Raw genomic sequence first — 17,993 nt, forward strand, 5'->3', positions numbered from 1 at the left:
TTTCGTTTGGGGGGAGCTATGTTGCAAAGTCACCCTGTGCTCTGGGAACACCCCAACTTTTTGCTGACTGGAACTGGTGGTAACTGACTCTGACTGAGCCTGGACTCTGTTTAGCCAGGCCCAGGGCCTGTGCCAAGTTGAAAGGAACACATTAGAATACAATTAAGACACCCAACATACACTAGGGTACACCTTTGAGTGCAACCATAGATGCCTCTCAAGCTCTCTACAACTCCCTTGCAAATTTCTTCGAAGGAAAGGCAAATCAATTTTATTCTAATTTCTCAACCCAGGTCAGAATCAACCGCCCTAAATACAACACCATCACCAACGCCCCCACCACTGCACTTTCTGAATTTAGTCAAGTTTTGCCTATGCAGATAGCAGAAATAATCTCATCCATTAAATCAGGATCCCCCTTGATCCTTGCCCCCCTTCTATCCTTAAACCCATTTCAGACTTAATAGGACCTGCTCTTACTAATATCTGCAACTCAGTGTTCCACTCAGGTTCCTACCTATCAGTCTGGAAAAAGGCCATTATCAAACCCCTACTAAAAAACACCCAACCTCGATCCCTCAGAATCAGAAAACTACAGACCCATTGCATGCCTACCCTTCCCATCAAAAATCTTTGAGAAAATCATGAATATTCAACTATCCCAATTCATTGACCACAATAACCTCTTTGATGACACCGAATTTGGGTTTAGGAAGGGCCATGGGACCGAAACAACCCTTATTAAGGCATCAGATGAGATCAGGATGATCCTTGACCAAGGCGGCGTGGCAGTCCTGATGTTACTGGACTTGTCCGCGGCCTTTGACACGGTCGATCACACCATCTTTATCAACCGTTTATCTTCCATTGGCATTCATCACAAGGCTAAATCCCTTCTAACCTCCTTCCTCTCTGGCCGTACCCAGTCAGTTAAACTCGGCGACTTTTACTCCCTCATTTTCACCTTTCCCTGTGGAGTACCCCAAGGATCCTCGCTAAGTCTGACTTTATTTAACATCTATGTGTCGGACTTGGTCAGGGTGATCAAAGCTCATGGGATAAGACTAACCTTGTACGCCGATGACACCCAATTGGTGTTGGCAGTACATAACGATGGAGGAGCAGTTGCCGCCAGCTTCCAGGAGGGAATGCTAGCCATCAGCTCCTGGATGGCAAACATCTGCCTAAAACTTAATTTAGATAAGACAGAGATCATGATCTTTGGTAGTCTTACCCCTTTATGGTCCCCAACCTGGTGGCCTACCAACCTGAGTCCCCCTCCAGTATCTGGAACGAAGGTTAGGAACCTAGGTGTAATGTTTGATTACAAACTTTCGTTCAACAACCATGCGAATGCAGTCGTTTCCTCTTCCTTTTACACCCTCAGAATGGTTAGGAAACTTCTGCCTTTCCTTCCACCTAGCGCCGGCAAGACCCTCATGTGCACCTTAGTTTTGTCCAAGGTGGACTATTGCAACGGACTCCTCCTGAATGCTCAGGAGAAAGTCCTTAACAAATTGCAGTTCGTTCAGAATGCAGCAGCAAGAATTTGTCCTGCACTCCTAAGTTCACATCAATCTCCCATATCATTCGTCAACTGCACTGGCTGCCTAACAGAAACCGTACTAAATTCAAGGCATTGTGCATTGCATATAAAGCTATCAACAATATAGGGCCTGAGTTCCTAAAAAAGTATTGCGCACATACACTCCCGAAAGATCCTTGCGCTCCTCCTCGGCTCACCTGCTCACCATTCCCCGCACCAAGAAAGCTTCCTGGGGAGACAGACGTTTCACAGTTGCCACAGCCAGCAGATTTACTGCACTAGCATGTGTGCAGTGCTGAAGCCTGAGGTCAGTTTAAAACCAGCACTGGTTGCCAGGACTGCTTTTAAAAAGTAAATTGTGCCCAAACTCGACTTTGGTGGAAGGGGCACTTAAAAATGGAAAACCTGCAATGTGTTGGCATATTAAGGATCCCCTGGGTATCCCAGGGGTGGGGATCGGTTATCTATGAGGTACACCCTTATAAAATGAGTTTTTATATGCCTGGGTAAAGTGAAATTTCACATTTCACTCCCCACATTGTTTTAAAGTGGTGATCAAATTCGACTTTGATGCTAGGGGCACTGGTAAGGAGGATCTGCAATATTTCTCCAGATTCAGAACCCCTGAAGTCTCCCTTAGTTGCACAGGGGGTGGAGGCCATGGAAATAATCCATCCCAGGGGGTGTGTTTAGCCAGCTCTTACCTCCTTGCTGGAGAATCAGCCATTATGGATTTGGAAGATTGGTGTACTCTGGGACAAAATAATGACACACTCAACAAGATGTGGTCATAACAATGAGGAGTTGCCCTGCTCTCATTGGTCAGAAGTGACCTAGTGCTTGACCCAGAGAATTTTGAATAAGTATCTTGGAGGGGCAGAGCTCTCCAGATCATCTGCTTGAAACTTACTGAAGCAAGAAGTGCCCTGCTCAGAAGTGTTGCTGTGCAAAGATTTCTAAGGCCTGACCTCTGAAGATTGCACCAAGGGAAACTGCAGCCCTGTGGATTACCTTGCTGCAAAAGGACTCGGTAGACTCCCTGCAAACTACAGGTTAACAGAGCTCACCTGGACAGCCCCACAAGGAATTCCCAGCCTGGAGTACCAGTGGATTTGTCAGGATTTTGTTCAAGTGGATCGCGGAATTGTAGTTTCACATTTTCAAGGACCCTCTTGGAGATTCCAGAACCTTGGACTGTGTGTTGGATACTGTAGGATCTGCAAGCAGAACTTCAGGAAGGAGTTCTAACTGGACCAAGCCTGCTGGAGAAGGCTGCACAAGAGTGGTGAGAAATTCTCCAGAACCATTTTTAAAGGTGTGTCCCTGTCACCGAAAATGAAATGACTGAAAGGGGCACTGTTGGTTTCTAAGAACTAGAAAGTGACTAATCTTTCACAATTCATATCTCTGGTTCCCTACAGTGGATTTTTTTTGTTTTGGTGTCATTTAAAAGATACAAATATTACCTATTATTATAAATTGGTGTTGGGTTTTTATTTTGTGTTGTGTCATAATTATTTACTGATATTGTGTTTTTAAATGCTTTACATACCTGTCTTTGAAGTTAAGCCTGTCTGATCGCAGCCACGTTACCAAGGGTTGAGCATAGGAATAATTTTCTAAGACGTATGCTGAGTCCTGTCATGTGTTAGTGGTCTTATTGCCAGTGGCAGACCTACATTTGCCCCTACCAATAACCCAGTTTCCAACACAATCCATAACAATTTATTTGTTTACTGACCTCAAATCAATTCACATTCTAAGTTTTCTATTCTGTTTCTTAACTAAAACAATCAGAGAAACCCACAACTTTTTGATCATTTCTGCCAAATCATTTCTCACAGACAGGGGTTAATTCCTCAACTTGTGTTTAGAGGGAATAGAATCTTGAAAACAAATATTTTATGAGAACAACCTTTGACTTTTCCTAACCTAGCTTATGATACTTAGGATCACTTTCTGTTATAAAAACAATGGTATTATCAAAAGAAGGTTCATTGTTCATCTCCTCTACAACTCCCCCATCAGCAAGACTAGCAACTCTCCTATTGGTTTGATATAAGGCCCTAAAATGGCCTAATTATTTGCATTTACAACACTCTTTACTTCTGGCAGGACAATGTTTGAACTGGAACGAATGTGATATGGATCCATAACGAGTGCAGAATAGTTTACTTGAAGAATTGTGAGAAAATGTATTAACTGGACTGTATGATGTAGCAGGTTCATTAGATTTTCCTTTGGAAATGCCAGTTTTAATATTGGAATCTTTTACACCAAGGGCCGCTGCACTAGAAGACAAGCAATCTACATTAATGGTATTGAATGGCCTCTTGTAAGGATCGATTACATTGTCTCAATAGTTGCTCTTGAATTCTCTTGTTGGAGAAACAAATTAATAATTTATCACGAATATGCTTGTCTACTCAAGCCCCAAAGTCACACTCTGCTGCTAACACTCTTAAAGAAGAAACATAAGCATCAACTGATTCATTTATCAATTGGTGTTGAGTGTAAACATTACATCTTTCCATGACAATGTGAGGTTGTTCTGTGAATCTATTTTTCACTCTGTCTACTGCTTCTGTTAAACAATCATAATCACCACTAACCATACCCACTGGAGTAGGAGATGGAGGTAGATGTTCAAAAACATCTTCTGCATGAGTTCCCATCATATTGAGTAATAGGGCTTTCTTTTAGTTAGCATTAAAGCCATCACCATTTATGGCTAATAAATAATTATTAAAGTGCCAGAAACATTTTTCCCATTTCATGCTAGGTTGATTGGGACCAGAATAAAAGGGAGGATTTCCACAGACATTGCTCATTTTAAAATGTGTTAATTCACAAAGAAATTACTCAAGAAAGTTAAAAATAAAAATAAAATAAAACAGAAGATAAACTAAAATTGTGTCAACATTAGAATAATAATGGATAAAATATGAAGTTTAAAGAGAGAAAACTATTTTAGCCTTAGCATAAGTTAGACATTGTGAAAGAAATGAACTGAATACTGTGTATATGTGAAAGATACACAAAACAGGAGCAATAAAGTTAATCAGGTATGCGTGCCACCGAGGCACGCAGTGTTAATACGAAACAATCCCATTTCAAAATGAATTAAACAATGTGTATCTTAAACTTAAAGAAATAGGAGCAATACAGTTAATAAGGTGTGCATTTCTTCGAGGCACACAGTGTTAAATACAAACCGATCCCAATACAATATGGTGGGATGTGCTGATTTAACAGCGTAGCTGCAACGTGATGCACATATAATCCTGATTGACGCGGTGGAAGATTCACTTGGAGGCAGTGCGCGGGCATTCTTCACGAGATGGGTGTCTTCAAATGGGTGACCCTGCACTGGTTTCACCGCGAGTCAAAGTCACAGCTGAGGCACCTAAATTTACAGGACAAAAGCAGGGAAGAGCCAAACTATTCCACTAGAACAGCCAAACATGCATAGGTGCTCACCAGCCGGCAGATTACCACAGTGTACCTTCAGAACCAGAAATGCCGCTTTCACATAGAAAAGGGGAGGCAAACAAAGTTCTCGATATTCCTTTCCAACAAAGTCTCCTCGAAGCTGGTGCAGAGAAGAAAAGGCAGCGAGGCAATCCAAAAAGGCGAAGTATCACGGAAGGCAAACAGCAGGAAGTCGAAATTAAAAGTAAAATTTGCTTGTGTGGATGCTCCGGGGTTTTTATACAAAAAATCCCAGTAATCGTCGCCAATATGTAGTAGTAATAAATCCACATAGAGGATAAAGTTTAAGAGTAGTTTAACCCCTTTGCTGCAGGCGGCTATTCCGCGAAGCGCTAAGGGGGCGGGGGGTCAGCACGGCGCGCCCATGCCGGTGACGGAACCGCTTCGTCACCAGCCGCGGTCGCGCTCTGCTCATGGCGGAGCGGTTCCGTCACGGCCCCGCCCGCTTGATGGAAAGCTCAGCGCAGGCGCGGAATCCGCGCGGCGCAGGCGTGGAATCCGTGCCGTGCAGGCCTGCCGAGCGGACCGTGACGGAACCGCTCCGTCATCAGCACAGCGCGACCGCGGCTGATGACGGAGCGGTTCCGTCACCAGCAGTGGAGGGGTTAATGGAGCATCCACCTTCTGAAGAGCAGCAGAGTTACTGAATAGAAACTGCTCTCTAGAATGTGGAACAAATAACAGATTCGAAAGGATACAGACCATGCATTACAGATACAGAGAGAATGCTGTCATGGCAATAGAATACAGAAGAAAGAAACATTCTATTACCACACCTTTGCTTTGTTGGGAAACCCAATAAAAAGAAATAAAGAAAAAAACGTTCCCCAAAACATTTCAGGAGCACAGTTAGAAAAGTAAGTACGTTTGCCAGCATATTTTGGGAAACGATACACTTTTCCCTAAACATTCTAGGACTGGAGTCACAATAATACATTTGCCTTCCTATCGTGCGCAAAGATCTCTGCACTTTTACGAGCTCAGTGCGAGGCTAGCTGTATTAGTCTTCTTTCTTTGTCTACTACTCTTAGGTGGTGGTCCCTTTCCATATCGACACTAGTGTTGTCAGTCCGTTTTCCATGTCGTCAGCTGTCGCTTCATTCCAGTTTATGAGCGTCCTGCCCTGGCCGGAGTTAGGTAGAGGTGAGCAGGGACAGAGTTATGAATGAAGTAGAGACGATATTAATTAACCAATCTAATTGGTGACTGCAGCAGGACCGTGGGAATGATAAGCGACGCTGGGAACAAGTAACAGGGGGTAGGTGATGCTTCCGTGTAGTGGCTTCTGTTGATTGGCCAGGAGAAGGAGGGAAGTAATTGGCGTGGAGTGTAGGTTATAGTTAACGCTATGTAGTTTGTAGATACAAATGCCCCTTGTGGTTACCGTCGAAATTGTGAGGGAGGACGTTGTCTGTTTATGGATTTAGCTATGGAGGAGCCATCTCATGTTTTAAGGGGGTTTCAGGGTAATTGGGAACGGCTGTGCTAGTAACAAGAGGTTAGTCAGTGACAGTCATCCCATATGGTCAAGTTAGTGTACCTTCATTATGTGCTTAGATTTTGTTCCCGCACAAAAAAATACTTAGAAGGAGAAATGGTATAGAGAAGTTATTCTTCCATTCTTTTTGCTACATACAGATCGAGATTTACAAACATTGCAGTGCTTTTCCACTCCGTTTAAAACAAATAGCAAAATTACACAGTTTATGACTTATTATTTCACAGCAGCTTGTGTGAAGTCAGGCGTCATGTCATTTATCACACATGATACTACTTATTGTGACTTTACTTGACTTGACCCTGATGACACCACAGGAAGCGGCGTATTTGACCCTATGACGCCATAGGAAGCGGCTGAAACAACAAAATATTCTGTAGCTATTTTGTTTGTTCATCTTCAAGTAACTACCAATGAAATGACCTTAAATGAAAAATAATTGCACGTTAAAAACCCGTAAACAGTGCACAATTTAACATTGTAAAACCTTTATTGATTAATAAAATCACTGCAGATATATATGTGTGTATAACCAGAGAGAATCGAATTCTGGTTGGTGCAGTGGGGGGCATGTGTTTTTAGTGTTACGAGGACCCAGGCTGTGATATAAAACACCTTGAATATGTATCATTATTTTAAAGGTGCTTTAATTACACTTTTTAGAAGATAGGCTGCTACAAAGTGCACAAAAGATTTAGGTTAAAGATTTTAAAAGTGCTTCCAAAATATAGATCTGAGCAACGTGTAGACTGTAATTGTGCAAACATTTTTTACAACTCCATTAAAAGTACACACTCCACAGCTCATCGGGTCACCTTACAGTACTTTCCAAAAAGAATACACTTCAAATTTCTCTATCAATTAAAGCCAATACCGGCTTCTAAGCAACTCTTTAAATGTGCAAATTAACCAAGGGCGCACATTTGCATTTCTTTCAGGTAGCAGACACACTGGTAAGAAGGCCTGTTTCTTGTTCAGGTGGCTCTCTTCCCACCACTGCAGCAGAGTCATCTTAAATGTCAGAATTTACCTCCCCCTGGCAGTGTTGCATTTTAACCCTTTGGATGCGTGCGAAATTCGGGCGGCTCCGGCCGTCTGACGCACACGCCACGCGTAGCGTCGGACTGCCGGGAGTGGTCTGACGAATCCAAAGGGTTGAATTAAAGTTGGGAAACTGATTTTGTCAAATGAAAAAAGAATGAGCACCTCGTGCCCCTCAGACACGCCCACTTTTATCTCTGCTTATGGTCTGTGTCAGCACAGCAAGTTTCGCGACACATGCTATGCAACTAATCCTGCTTTGGCGGAACAGGTAGATATCGTTATCTTTTTTGATGGGAAATGTCACATTTTATTTAGGACACACAAACTATGGTTTGGTGGAAGGGGTTCCTCTGGCTGATTAGTGTCGGGCGCAAGGTGGCTTGTATATGAGAACGCAACATCCTCCCACATTTAAAATGAAAACTGGAATAATGCCTGGTTACTTACCGGTAATCTTCATTACTCCGAGTATTGTCTTGCTTGCCACATAAGTTACAAAGTGAGCTTCAGCTCCAGACCAAAACCCTCCAAAGCACAGTCAGCATTCCATGTCTCCCATCCCTCCCAACATGGCCGACCACTGTCACCCATGACCCAGTATAAGGGGCGGGTCGGCACACCCCACTTCCTGTAGAACTACCAAGCCCAAGAACCAAAGAAGCTGATAGAAAAACAGGGCGGGAGGGATGGATACTCATGTGGTGAGGAAGACAGTACTCGGAGTAATGAAGATTACAGGTAGGTAACCAGGTTATTACCACTTCCTAAGTCTTCCTCGCCACTAGAGTTGCAAAGTAAGCACCTATCCAAGCCCAGCGGCTTCATGGAAACATGCAAAAAACCACAGACAACGACGGCATGATGCAAAACAGAAGGTTTAATCCAAAATTTAAAACAATTGGAAAACAACCAAGAAGAAGCACAGAAGGCAGGGACATCTAGAGTCCGAAGAACCGCCTCAGAAAAATCCCATCTGAAGGACCACCCAACACCACCCGGTAGGTTTCTATTTACATGTGTGGAGAGGACCAGGTCGCGGCCCTACAGATATCTTCAGTAGACACCCCCTTGAAGGAGGCCCAGGAGACAAACAGACCCCTGGTAGACTGAACCTGCACCCGGGCCAACACCTCAGAACCCACTGCATCGTAGGCCAATAAGACAGCCTGCTTGATCCACCTTCTGAGGGTGGAGAGGAAAGGTTTATGAACAGACTGCACCAAAAGTGACAAACAAGTTGTCACAGCAGCAGAAAGACGCCGTCCGCTCCAAATACAAAACAGGATGCCGGATATCCAACAGCGAGAGAGCAGAATCCACCCCAGACCCAATGACCGGAGGGAAAGTAGGCAACACCACCTCACTGGAATGGTTGACAACTGTGGGTATCTTGGGCAGAAACTTAGGATCTGGGCGCAACACAATGGGGTCCGGCAGGGCCCGCAAGAACGGAAGAGAGCGCAGAAAGGAACCAGCTTCCTGATCCAGCCAGCAAAGACGATGGCCACTAAAAAAAAACACCTTCTTGGTGAGGAGTTTGATATACAACAACCCGAGGGGGTCAAAAATACCCTCCTGAAGGGCCTGTATCAACAATGGAAGATCCCAAGATAGCGCAAGGCAATAATCCTAGGACATGGCAAAAAGCAACTCCGAAGTAGCCGGGCCACCAAAAGATCCAACCCGTCCAAAAGACGACTGTGGAAAGCCCGCAAGGCCGCCCACTCAGCCTGCAGAGTAGAAGGAGCCAGGCCCAAGGCAAAGCTGTCGGAAAGGAAATCAAGCACCCTTATTTGATCCACAGACACAGAGTCCAATCCTTTCTAAACACACCACAGAGAAAAAGACCCCCAATGGAGAGAATAAGAAAGAAGAGTAGCCGGACGGCAGGAGCCCTGAAGTAACTCCACCACCTCCAGGGAGCAGCCCCGAGACAGCAGGCTCATCCTTTCAAGAGCCAGGCCTGAAGATCGAAGTCAATGCAAAACCCCCACAGGAAGTGGAGGGCCCAGCAATGGGAACAGAAGATCCTGGATCGCCCAGCACTTCTGGACTGCTATCTCCATCAGAAGAGGAAACCAAGGGCGGCAAACCTAGCCGGGTATCACCAACAGAAGAAACGCCCTGTCCTGGCGAATCTTACAAAGAACTTGTGCATTCAGAGGTATCGGAGGAAAGGCGTAAAGCAGGGAGCCCGGCCAACAGAATGGCAATGCATCCAGCTGTCACACCCTTGTGCACCGGGGAGTGCGCAGAAGCAAGGCAGGTGAGCATTGTACTTGTTCGCAAACAGATCTACCATTGGGTACCCAAACCGGTCCTGCAACAGATGGAACACAGCCACCGTCAGGGAGATGGAAGCCATGTGAGGAAAGACCCTGCTCAGGCCACTGCCACGCAGTTCTCCTTCCCCGGGAAATAGACCGCCCTAAGTGACAACACTGACATTTCTGCCCAGGACAGGAACTCCTGTGCCAGGAGCCAATGGGAGTGAACCCTGCAACCCCACTTATGATTGAGGTAGCCCATTACCACATGGTTGTCCGTTCAGACTAGAACATGATGCACCTGAAGGGCTGGGGCAAACTCCAGACAAGCCAGAGGGATGGCCTTCATCTCCCGGAAGTTGGACGAGCGATCCAAGGTCGCCCCCAGCCCAGGAGGCCAACCTAGATCAGAACGAATCTGCAGAGACACAACCAATGGCAGATCATAATTCCCGGAACAAGGAGCCCACCGAGACAAAAGATGGTTCACCAATGGGTAAAGATGGAGACCTGCCCAGAGAAGCACCTTGATAGAGTCCGACATCAACCCCTGCACCATCAACCACTGATGGACAGGGGCATAATCCAAGGCCAGGAGACAACCCAGGTCCCTCCACAAGGTTGGCCTCTGTTCCGCAGGCAAGAAGGCCATCCCCTTGACCATATCCAGGTCACCCATGAAGAACACCCAGTCCTGGGTAGTCGCCAGATGGGATTTCTTGTGGTTGATCTGGAACCCGTGACCCACCAGTACCTCACAGACCTTCTGGATGAGAAGAGTCCCCTTAGAAAAAGAAGAGGCAGAGATCAGCCCATCATCAAGGTATGGGAATACCCGAATCCCTTCCTTGTGGGTGACCCCGACTAAGGGTGCCAGCACCTTTTGTGAAAACCCTTTGGGCAAAAGACAAACCAAAGGGGAGTACCTTTTAATTGGAAGTGCTTGTCTCCCATGCAAAACCGGAGAAAACGCGGAGATGATGGGTGGATGGGCACATGGAGCTAGGCATCTAGGAGATCCAAGGAAGCTACCACTTCCCCCTGAACCATAATGGAAGGATTCCCTGCAAAGAGAGCATCTTAAATTTAACACAAAGGATAGAGGAATTCACCCTCTTCAAATCCAATACTGGACGGAACTCCCCAGAAACAGTATGGAGTAAACTCCAAGACCCCTCTGACAAGCTGGAACTGGATGAATGGCCCCTTTGTCGAGAAGATCTTGAATGCCTGCCCACAATGCGTGGCTGAAGGCAGCGGAGTGGAAATGGAAGCGTCCGAAGGAAGGGAGTCGAAATCATTCAAGTTGCCTTCTTGCACATTCCTCAGAGCCCACTGATCTGACACTGAGCCTTCCCAGGACTTGCCGAAATTCAAAAGTCACAACCCCTCTACCGAAGCCCTGACAGCCGGGACCTGAGAATAGTCCGTATTTGAACATGAGGGTAGATTCAGCCTGCCAAGACTGGGATTTGTTGGAGAACAGGGCCTCGAAAGGACATGCCCCCCCTAGAAATGGAAGTAGGAGCATAAGCCCTCTTGGGTCAAAGAAATGGCCTCACGAAGAATGGACGGTGCCAGCAGCTTCCTTTCCTCAGCAGATTTTTTCACCATATCCTCCAGTTTGGTCCCTGAAAAAAGGATCTTCATCAGAAGGGCCTTCTGGGCAGCATCCGCCTCGCAATGATGCAGCAACACCTGACAACGAGCCTGAATAGTCGCACCCCCAGCCGCGGCCCCCAAGGTATCGAAGGAGCTATCTTATAACAGCCTTGTCTGTTGCTCCATGACCGCTAAAGTAGGCACGACATCAGCTCACTGCTCTTAACAGCTCGGCTAGAGATTGAAAGTCTTTCAACAGAGACTGGACAGTATAAGACAAATAAGAGGAATCCCTAATGGAGAAGTGTGCGGCCGCATAGGAATGCTTAACTGCCGCCTCGACTCTTATCTACAGGATGTGAGAGAGAGACATCCTCCGAAATGATGGACCCATGACATGCCAGTCCTGCCATTAAGGCATCAACCTTCATGGAAGATGGAAAATCCTTGGCGAAATCCTGAATGGCGTAGCGCTTAGAGAGGTAATGCAGGAAAGCCTGCTTGTCCACTTCCTGCCACTCATTGTTGATCACCCTTTTTACTGAAGGATGTAAGGGTAAGTACTTGGGCTCCCTCGTATGATACTGCATGAAGAAGTCCTACACTAGCTCCTCTGCAGAAGATACAGAAAAGGCCATGCTGTCCTTGATGTGCTGTAGGGCCTCCTTTAATTCTTGGCCCTGCACATATCTTCCCCAAAGATCCTCCTCCTCACCCTCAATGCAGGGGGGAGGATCCAGGTGCTGTTGTTTGGTGTAAGAGGAGCCATTGCGCTCCTTAAAGGCTGCTGCCACCGCAGCCTGAATCATGGACTGGGAATCGGCTGTTGCCTGAGAGCTGGGCCCAGCCTCCACCGGAGGATCATCACCAGGCTCCTTTGTTTAGGCACACAACAAGAAAAACATCAGGAAAAAATAACACACAAGCGCTAAAAGGCAGCCTGAAAGAGGATATTCTTCCACTGGCCATTTAAATACTCCACCATGTCGTGAAGAACATTAGGGAAGCGAGAACCAGCCAGCAGCACACGTTGCTAGGCAATCCAACTAAGCGGGAAGCCGACCGTGTGACTTTGCTTTGTTCTGGTGTGGAGCTGAAGCTCACTTTGTAACTCTGTGGTGAGGAAGACTTACGAGGAGGTAATGGCTGAGATCTCATGGAGTTTAACAGTGAAGAGGTGCAGTTAGGCTGGATTGGTGGCGGGGACCAGATTGCATCAAGAAGGAAACAGCATTGTGGTGCTATTTGGCATTCCCGGTCCGCTGTCTGTGGTGTGAGACGTTAAACAGAGAGACATTGTGGGTAGTGTGAGCATTGCCCCTGGAGGCAAGTATTTAGTTCCTTCAGCTTTGGTCCCCCCTCCAAACGCGTGTAGCCGTGCAGTGTGTGTTCTTGAGTCAGTTGACTTCAAGTTCTGCAGTTATGAGTGACCTATTACCAATGTCTCTGTTGTTGCACTTGCTATCATATAGAGTGTACATGATGCGCAGTTGTGGTTTAGTGTGGGTAGGATATGACCAGGCTTGTTGGCAGTGCAATGGTGATTTCTGTAGGACTGCGTTAGTGAGTGAACTGGCACTTGTGCAAGACGTAGATTATGGGATGGCCAGGTATGCGTTAATTGGGAGACCAAGTCAAGACTCATTGCATGTAATTTGCAACAATGGTGCAGTAGTTAACCATAAAGATAGAAGGCCATCCAGTGCAGGCACTTCACCTCCTCGTGCATTTGGGATTCATGGCACTTATCCGTAGCATGCAGTTTTAGGCTGGAATGCCAACGCAAGGTGTAGGGTGGCACCTCTGTCTAGTCAGCCTTGTCACGAGTGTTTTGCTTGTTGTAGTAAACCACACAAATGCAGCTGGTTTAAGTGAAATTCTTCCTTTATTCGATCATCCTAAATGTGCATCCCTTAGCACCGGAAACATCTATTCAACAGCCAGTGCTTCACAACATTGCAAACTCAGAATAAATACAGTGAATACAGAACTTAGAATGTTCAGCACAATAAATTCTGAAAGAGTACATAAGAATATATACATAAAAACAAAGAGGAAAAAAACAAAGCAATATATACAAACTCAATACAACACGATCCCCTTTTTTACAGCATAAAAACAAAGTGAAAAAAACGAACCACTATAGAGCAATAGAAACACAAAAAACCCACAATCCAAATATTTCAAAATAATTCTTTACAGTCTTTTCACTCTTCTCCTACAAGATGTTCTAATTTGAACCCAGGAGAAGTGTTCTCATACTCCCTGGTAAGAGGAGTTTTTTAATTACTTCAGTTGACTCATGATCATACGTGGCACTTATTCCATGTGATGGCATGGAACCATTTTCATCACCTGAATACATATTACCAGAGTCAAGCCATCAATAACTTCTTGTGACATCGCTATCCAATGCGCACTTCTTATCACATTTCCCATTCCTTGCTAAGGCAAGACAACTTGTGTCATACACAACATCTTCTAGCACTGCAGTGTTCCTCATTACTTTAACAGCTCTTTAAGGATCACTAATTTTGTTCTCCTTTGCAATTTTCTTTGTTTTTCACACACCCACTCATTTCCCCCGCAGTCTTAACGTCGTACTCCATGTTTCGAATCATATGTTTTGTTTTAAAGTCTCGCCTACGCAGCGTGCATGCGGTGCATATGAGGACCTTTAGCCGTTGCTCTGGTTATTTTCAAGCACACACGTGCTTTGTGCGGCATCCACTTTGCGGGAGCAAGCAGAGGAGCGCCACAAGCATTAGTGCAGTGCTTGAAAATGAGCAGACTGCTCTCTACACGTGCAGCAGCGTGCACAAACACATGCGCGTGCGCACCACTCCTGGGCTTCTTCTCTATGTAATGTTTGCATACGAGCACAAACAGTCCCCCTGAATCACACTCGCAGCCTTTCCCTTCTTCTCTGTCATATACACATCGTCGTCTTTTTTTTTTATTTTGGTATCTCCCGCTCTACCGGGTTCTCACGTCCTCGCTCACCGCTCGCACTCTTTTATGTCCCCTCACCTCCGCATTTATCACCCCTCGCTGTCTCTATTTGTTTCTTGTAATTTTTTTTATTCTCACTTTTTCCCCTCTTTCTTTTTCTCTCTCCCTACCACTGTTACTTTCTCTCGCACTTTTTTGGTCTCATTCACGGAGAATGAAGTCTAAATATATGTTCGAATACATAATCTAAAGCTGGCGCAGAGATAACCAAATGTTCTTTTTAGAATGAATTGCAGAGTTCATGTACAGAAGCTCTCCCGATGCAGCTCTTAATAAATGGAAGCCTTGTGTGGAGCTATTTCAAGGGAAGACACAGGATGCTGTTCAGATCGGAAAGGCACATGACATGCTCTATGGTGCAGAACCATGTGGCATATCTAGTAAAAGAAAGCATCTTCTCAATCCTTGGTAATGGAAATTGGTTAACCATAATATTATCATTTAAGCATCTTAGATCAACAAGTACACACATTTTACCCTTGGCCAGTCTAGCAACAACTACTGGTGAAGTCCATTACAATGCTTTAGTTGGATCAATAATGCCTGCATCCTGTAGTTTTTTTATTTAACTTCCATCTTAACCTAGTTTCTCACAATAATCCGAATATTACATGCTTTATGTATTTTCGAAATGGCTAAAGCTTTGACTCTTATTTGGTTTGTGAACCTTTTGAGTTTTCTAACCTTGCTGATGAACACATTTTTAATTCCTCTTTGTGTTGTCCCCATCTCAAGCAACTAAAACATGCCCTTTGGTCCCGTCCATCCACAACAGATGGATCATCAGTTGCCATATACAGTTTACATGTAGCTTGCCTGTTCTTGAATTTGAATGCAAAAAGTCCATATTCTAACACATCAATTTTATCGCCTGTAAAACTGTCTGGGTTCACATCAGTGGGTTTTAAATGAGAACGAATAACGTGTACAAATTTCTTCTTCCTACCCAAACATGCAATAATAATAAACGGGGGTTCCAGAGGAAACATGTAGGGAGGGCGGAGAGGGGGAGCCTCAACATGGACAGCGGGAGGGCGAGCAACAACACAGACTGCTGGAGGGAGAGCAACAAAATAGACAATGGGTAGAGACAAGCAACAACATGACAAGCAGGTTGGGGGGATGGAAGGGAGAGCAACAAAATGGACAGCGGGAGGGGTAAGCAATAAAATTGACAGTAAGAAGAAGCAAGCCATGACACCGACAGTGGGGGTTGGCAAGTAACACTGAGGATTAAATATAGAGGGTGGGGGCCGAAGCAAAATGGAGGAATTGTACACGAGGAAGACTACTGGAAAAGACACACAGTCTAGTTGAGTGCTTGGAAGGAAGAATAAAATGTAGCTTCCGATTAAGGGAGCAGTGGAAGGACACAAGTGCTTAGGGTATGGACAAACGCAAAAAGCAGAACTGAATGTCACACCGCCAGCTTATGAGAGTAACAATGAAACCAACCAGTGGTAAGCAATGGGTGGCCTCCATGTCCCTAGTAATGAAACAAAATGTCTTGCAAGTTACCGCACATGCGCTGTTTCAAATGAGACCCAAGATGCGCATGATGCAGCCTGCGCCGGCTGTGCCATATCGCTTTTTTTTCCCATATCCTCTTTTGTCTGTGTTGCCTCCCACACACCTGCCCTCGATCTGTGTTGCCTCCCACCTGCAGTTGCACTGCATTATCCCGGTAAGGCTGCTGCCCAAAACGCATTCTGTTACAAAAGCGCCACAAAATCGAATCAGGACTTATGGCACAGCATTCCCTGCTAATTGCACGTTGTTATTTTGCACATTAATCGAACCTTAGAGAAGTCTAGGACCTGTTTTTACTAACTTATTTTAAACTAGAGAGGAAACGATTTAGGCTTTCCTTCTTTAACTTACCTGTCTTCCTGAATTTCATTCTTGGCTGCCTACTCCCCAGCCCCGGTCCACCGCGGCAGTGTGCCGTTTGAGTGGAGGGCGACCGGTAGACAGGACGACCAATCGCTGCACACTTCCGGCGGGTCGGAGGGCGGAGCCAGGCCCCCGCGATCACCACTATATCAGACCAATGTGCCAGCGACCGCGTGCAGCGGGCCCGCCGCTGGCGCGCCGAAGGTGCGCCAAAGGCGAGCCTGTCTGCGCCCGTCCGCGACCGGCCGGGGCCAGGGGCCAGAACCCCTGCACCTGCCGCTCCTGCCCAGATCAGCGCCATTCAATATTTACGAGAGGCGCTACTAACCCTTGCACATAACGCAGGCAACCACCTATCACGATGTGCCCTAGCCCACCCCGAAACCACATTCGGCCCGATCTCCTGTAAATGGACCAGCATGGGGCTCAACCAGGCAAGCAGCCAGGCTGCACCCAACCAACATTCCAAGGTCTCCTGTCTCTATTTCAACGCTAGGTCATTCCCCAAACACGCATCTGACATATGGGATCTCCTTTACGAAAGGAACCCCGATCTTGTCTTTATCACAGAAACCTGGTTGGATGACAACAACTTCCCTGATATTGCTAATGCATTACCAACCAATTACAAAATTACAAAGCAAGATAGGCATGGCCGCAGGGGCGGGGGGGGGTCGCAATTATATTCGAAGACCAGCTAACCTACCAACCAGTACAAGTGACTACACAGACAGAACTTGAAATTCTCCCCTTCCAAATACTTAACGAAGGCTTCAACATTCTGGCAGGCACAGTAATTTATAATCCTCCGGGTCATCAAACTGACCTAAGCTCCAGGTTACTCACTCAACTCCTCCCAATCTGCCTGAAACACAAAAACTACCTGGTGATAGGGGACTTCAATGTACACTATGAAAAAAAAGATAATCCGGTCGTCTCTCAACTAGAGAGTGACATGCAGATACTCCAACTCAAACAGTGGACTGAGGGGCCCACCCACATTGCTGGTCACACGCTTCACCTAATTTCTTCCAATATTGAAGCCACTTGCATCCATGAGATCAAGCCTCAAACCCCAATGATCGCAAAATTTACCAAACCCTGCATACTGAATACATGAGGAAAATAAAAGCGGCAAAAAAAACCCATATAGCTGAACGCATAAGTAAAGCTAAAAACTCGTCCAAAGAGCTCCATCACATACTAAAAGAACTTACGTCCGTTAAAAGTTCACAAGAGGCCCCTAAAACCCAAGAGTGGACGGAAGACCTTTCAATGTTCTTAGACGACAAAATCACAAAAATATGTCAACCATTCAATATAGAAAACACCTCTCTTCAACATCTTGAAAAAGAGCTACACATGAACCAAGTCGTCTCTTCCACAAATTGGTCCACTTTTGAATTGTTAAATGATGAAAAAATCTTACGTCTAGGGCATAAAATCAAATCCGGATCTCCTTGCGACCATCTAACATCCAAACTATTTTCAACCCTTGCCCCAGTGTTGGCCCATCCCCTCTCTTGCCTTCTAAACACATCCCTGATAGAAGCGGAATTCCCTCAAATCTGGAAAGCGGCTAGAGTTAGACCACTACTAAAAAAGCCTGGTGCGGATGCAAACACCTTTTCAAACTATC

The 17,993-nt window shown here is 45.6% G+C and overlaps 1 protein-coding gene across 3 annotated transcripts in view; it reads left to right on the plus strand.

The window, feature by feature from the left end:
• The first annotated feature begins 6,119 nt into the window (after positions 1–6,119).
• Positions 6,120–17,993, plus strand: part of C5H14orf119 (chromosome 5 C14orf119 homolog) — a 32,223-nt gene continuing 20,349 nt past the window's right edge. The window contains exon 1 of one of the 3 annotated variants that reach the window (XM_086920425.1): positions 6,120–6,181. The gene's annotated coding sequence lies outside the window, so the exon portion shown is untranslated. Of the gene's footprint in view, positions 6,297–17,993 lie in introns of all 3 variants that reach the window. The other 2 variants (XM_086920424.1, XM_086920426.1) reach the window with 2 other exon arrangements.

The sequence above is a fragment of the Lissotriton vulgaris genome, chromosome 5, assembly GCF_964263255.1.
Source record: "Lissotriton vulgaris chromosome 5, aLisVul1.2, whole genome shotgun sequence".
Taxonomy (NCBI): domain Eukaryota; kingdom Metazoa; phylum Chordata; class Amphibia; order Caudata; family Salamandridae; genus Lissotriton; species Lissotriton vulgaris.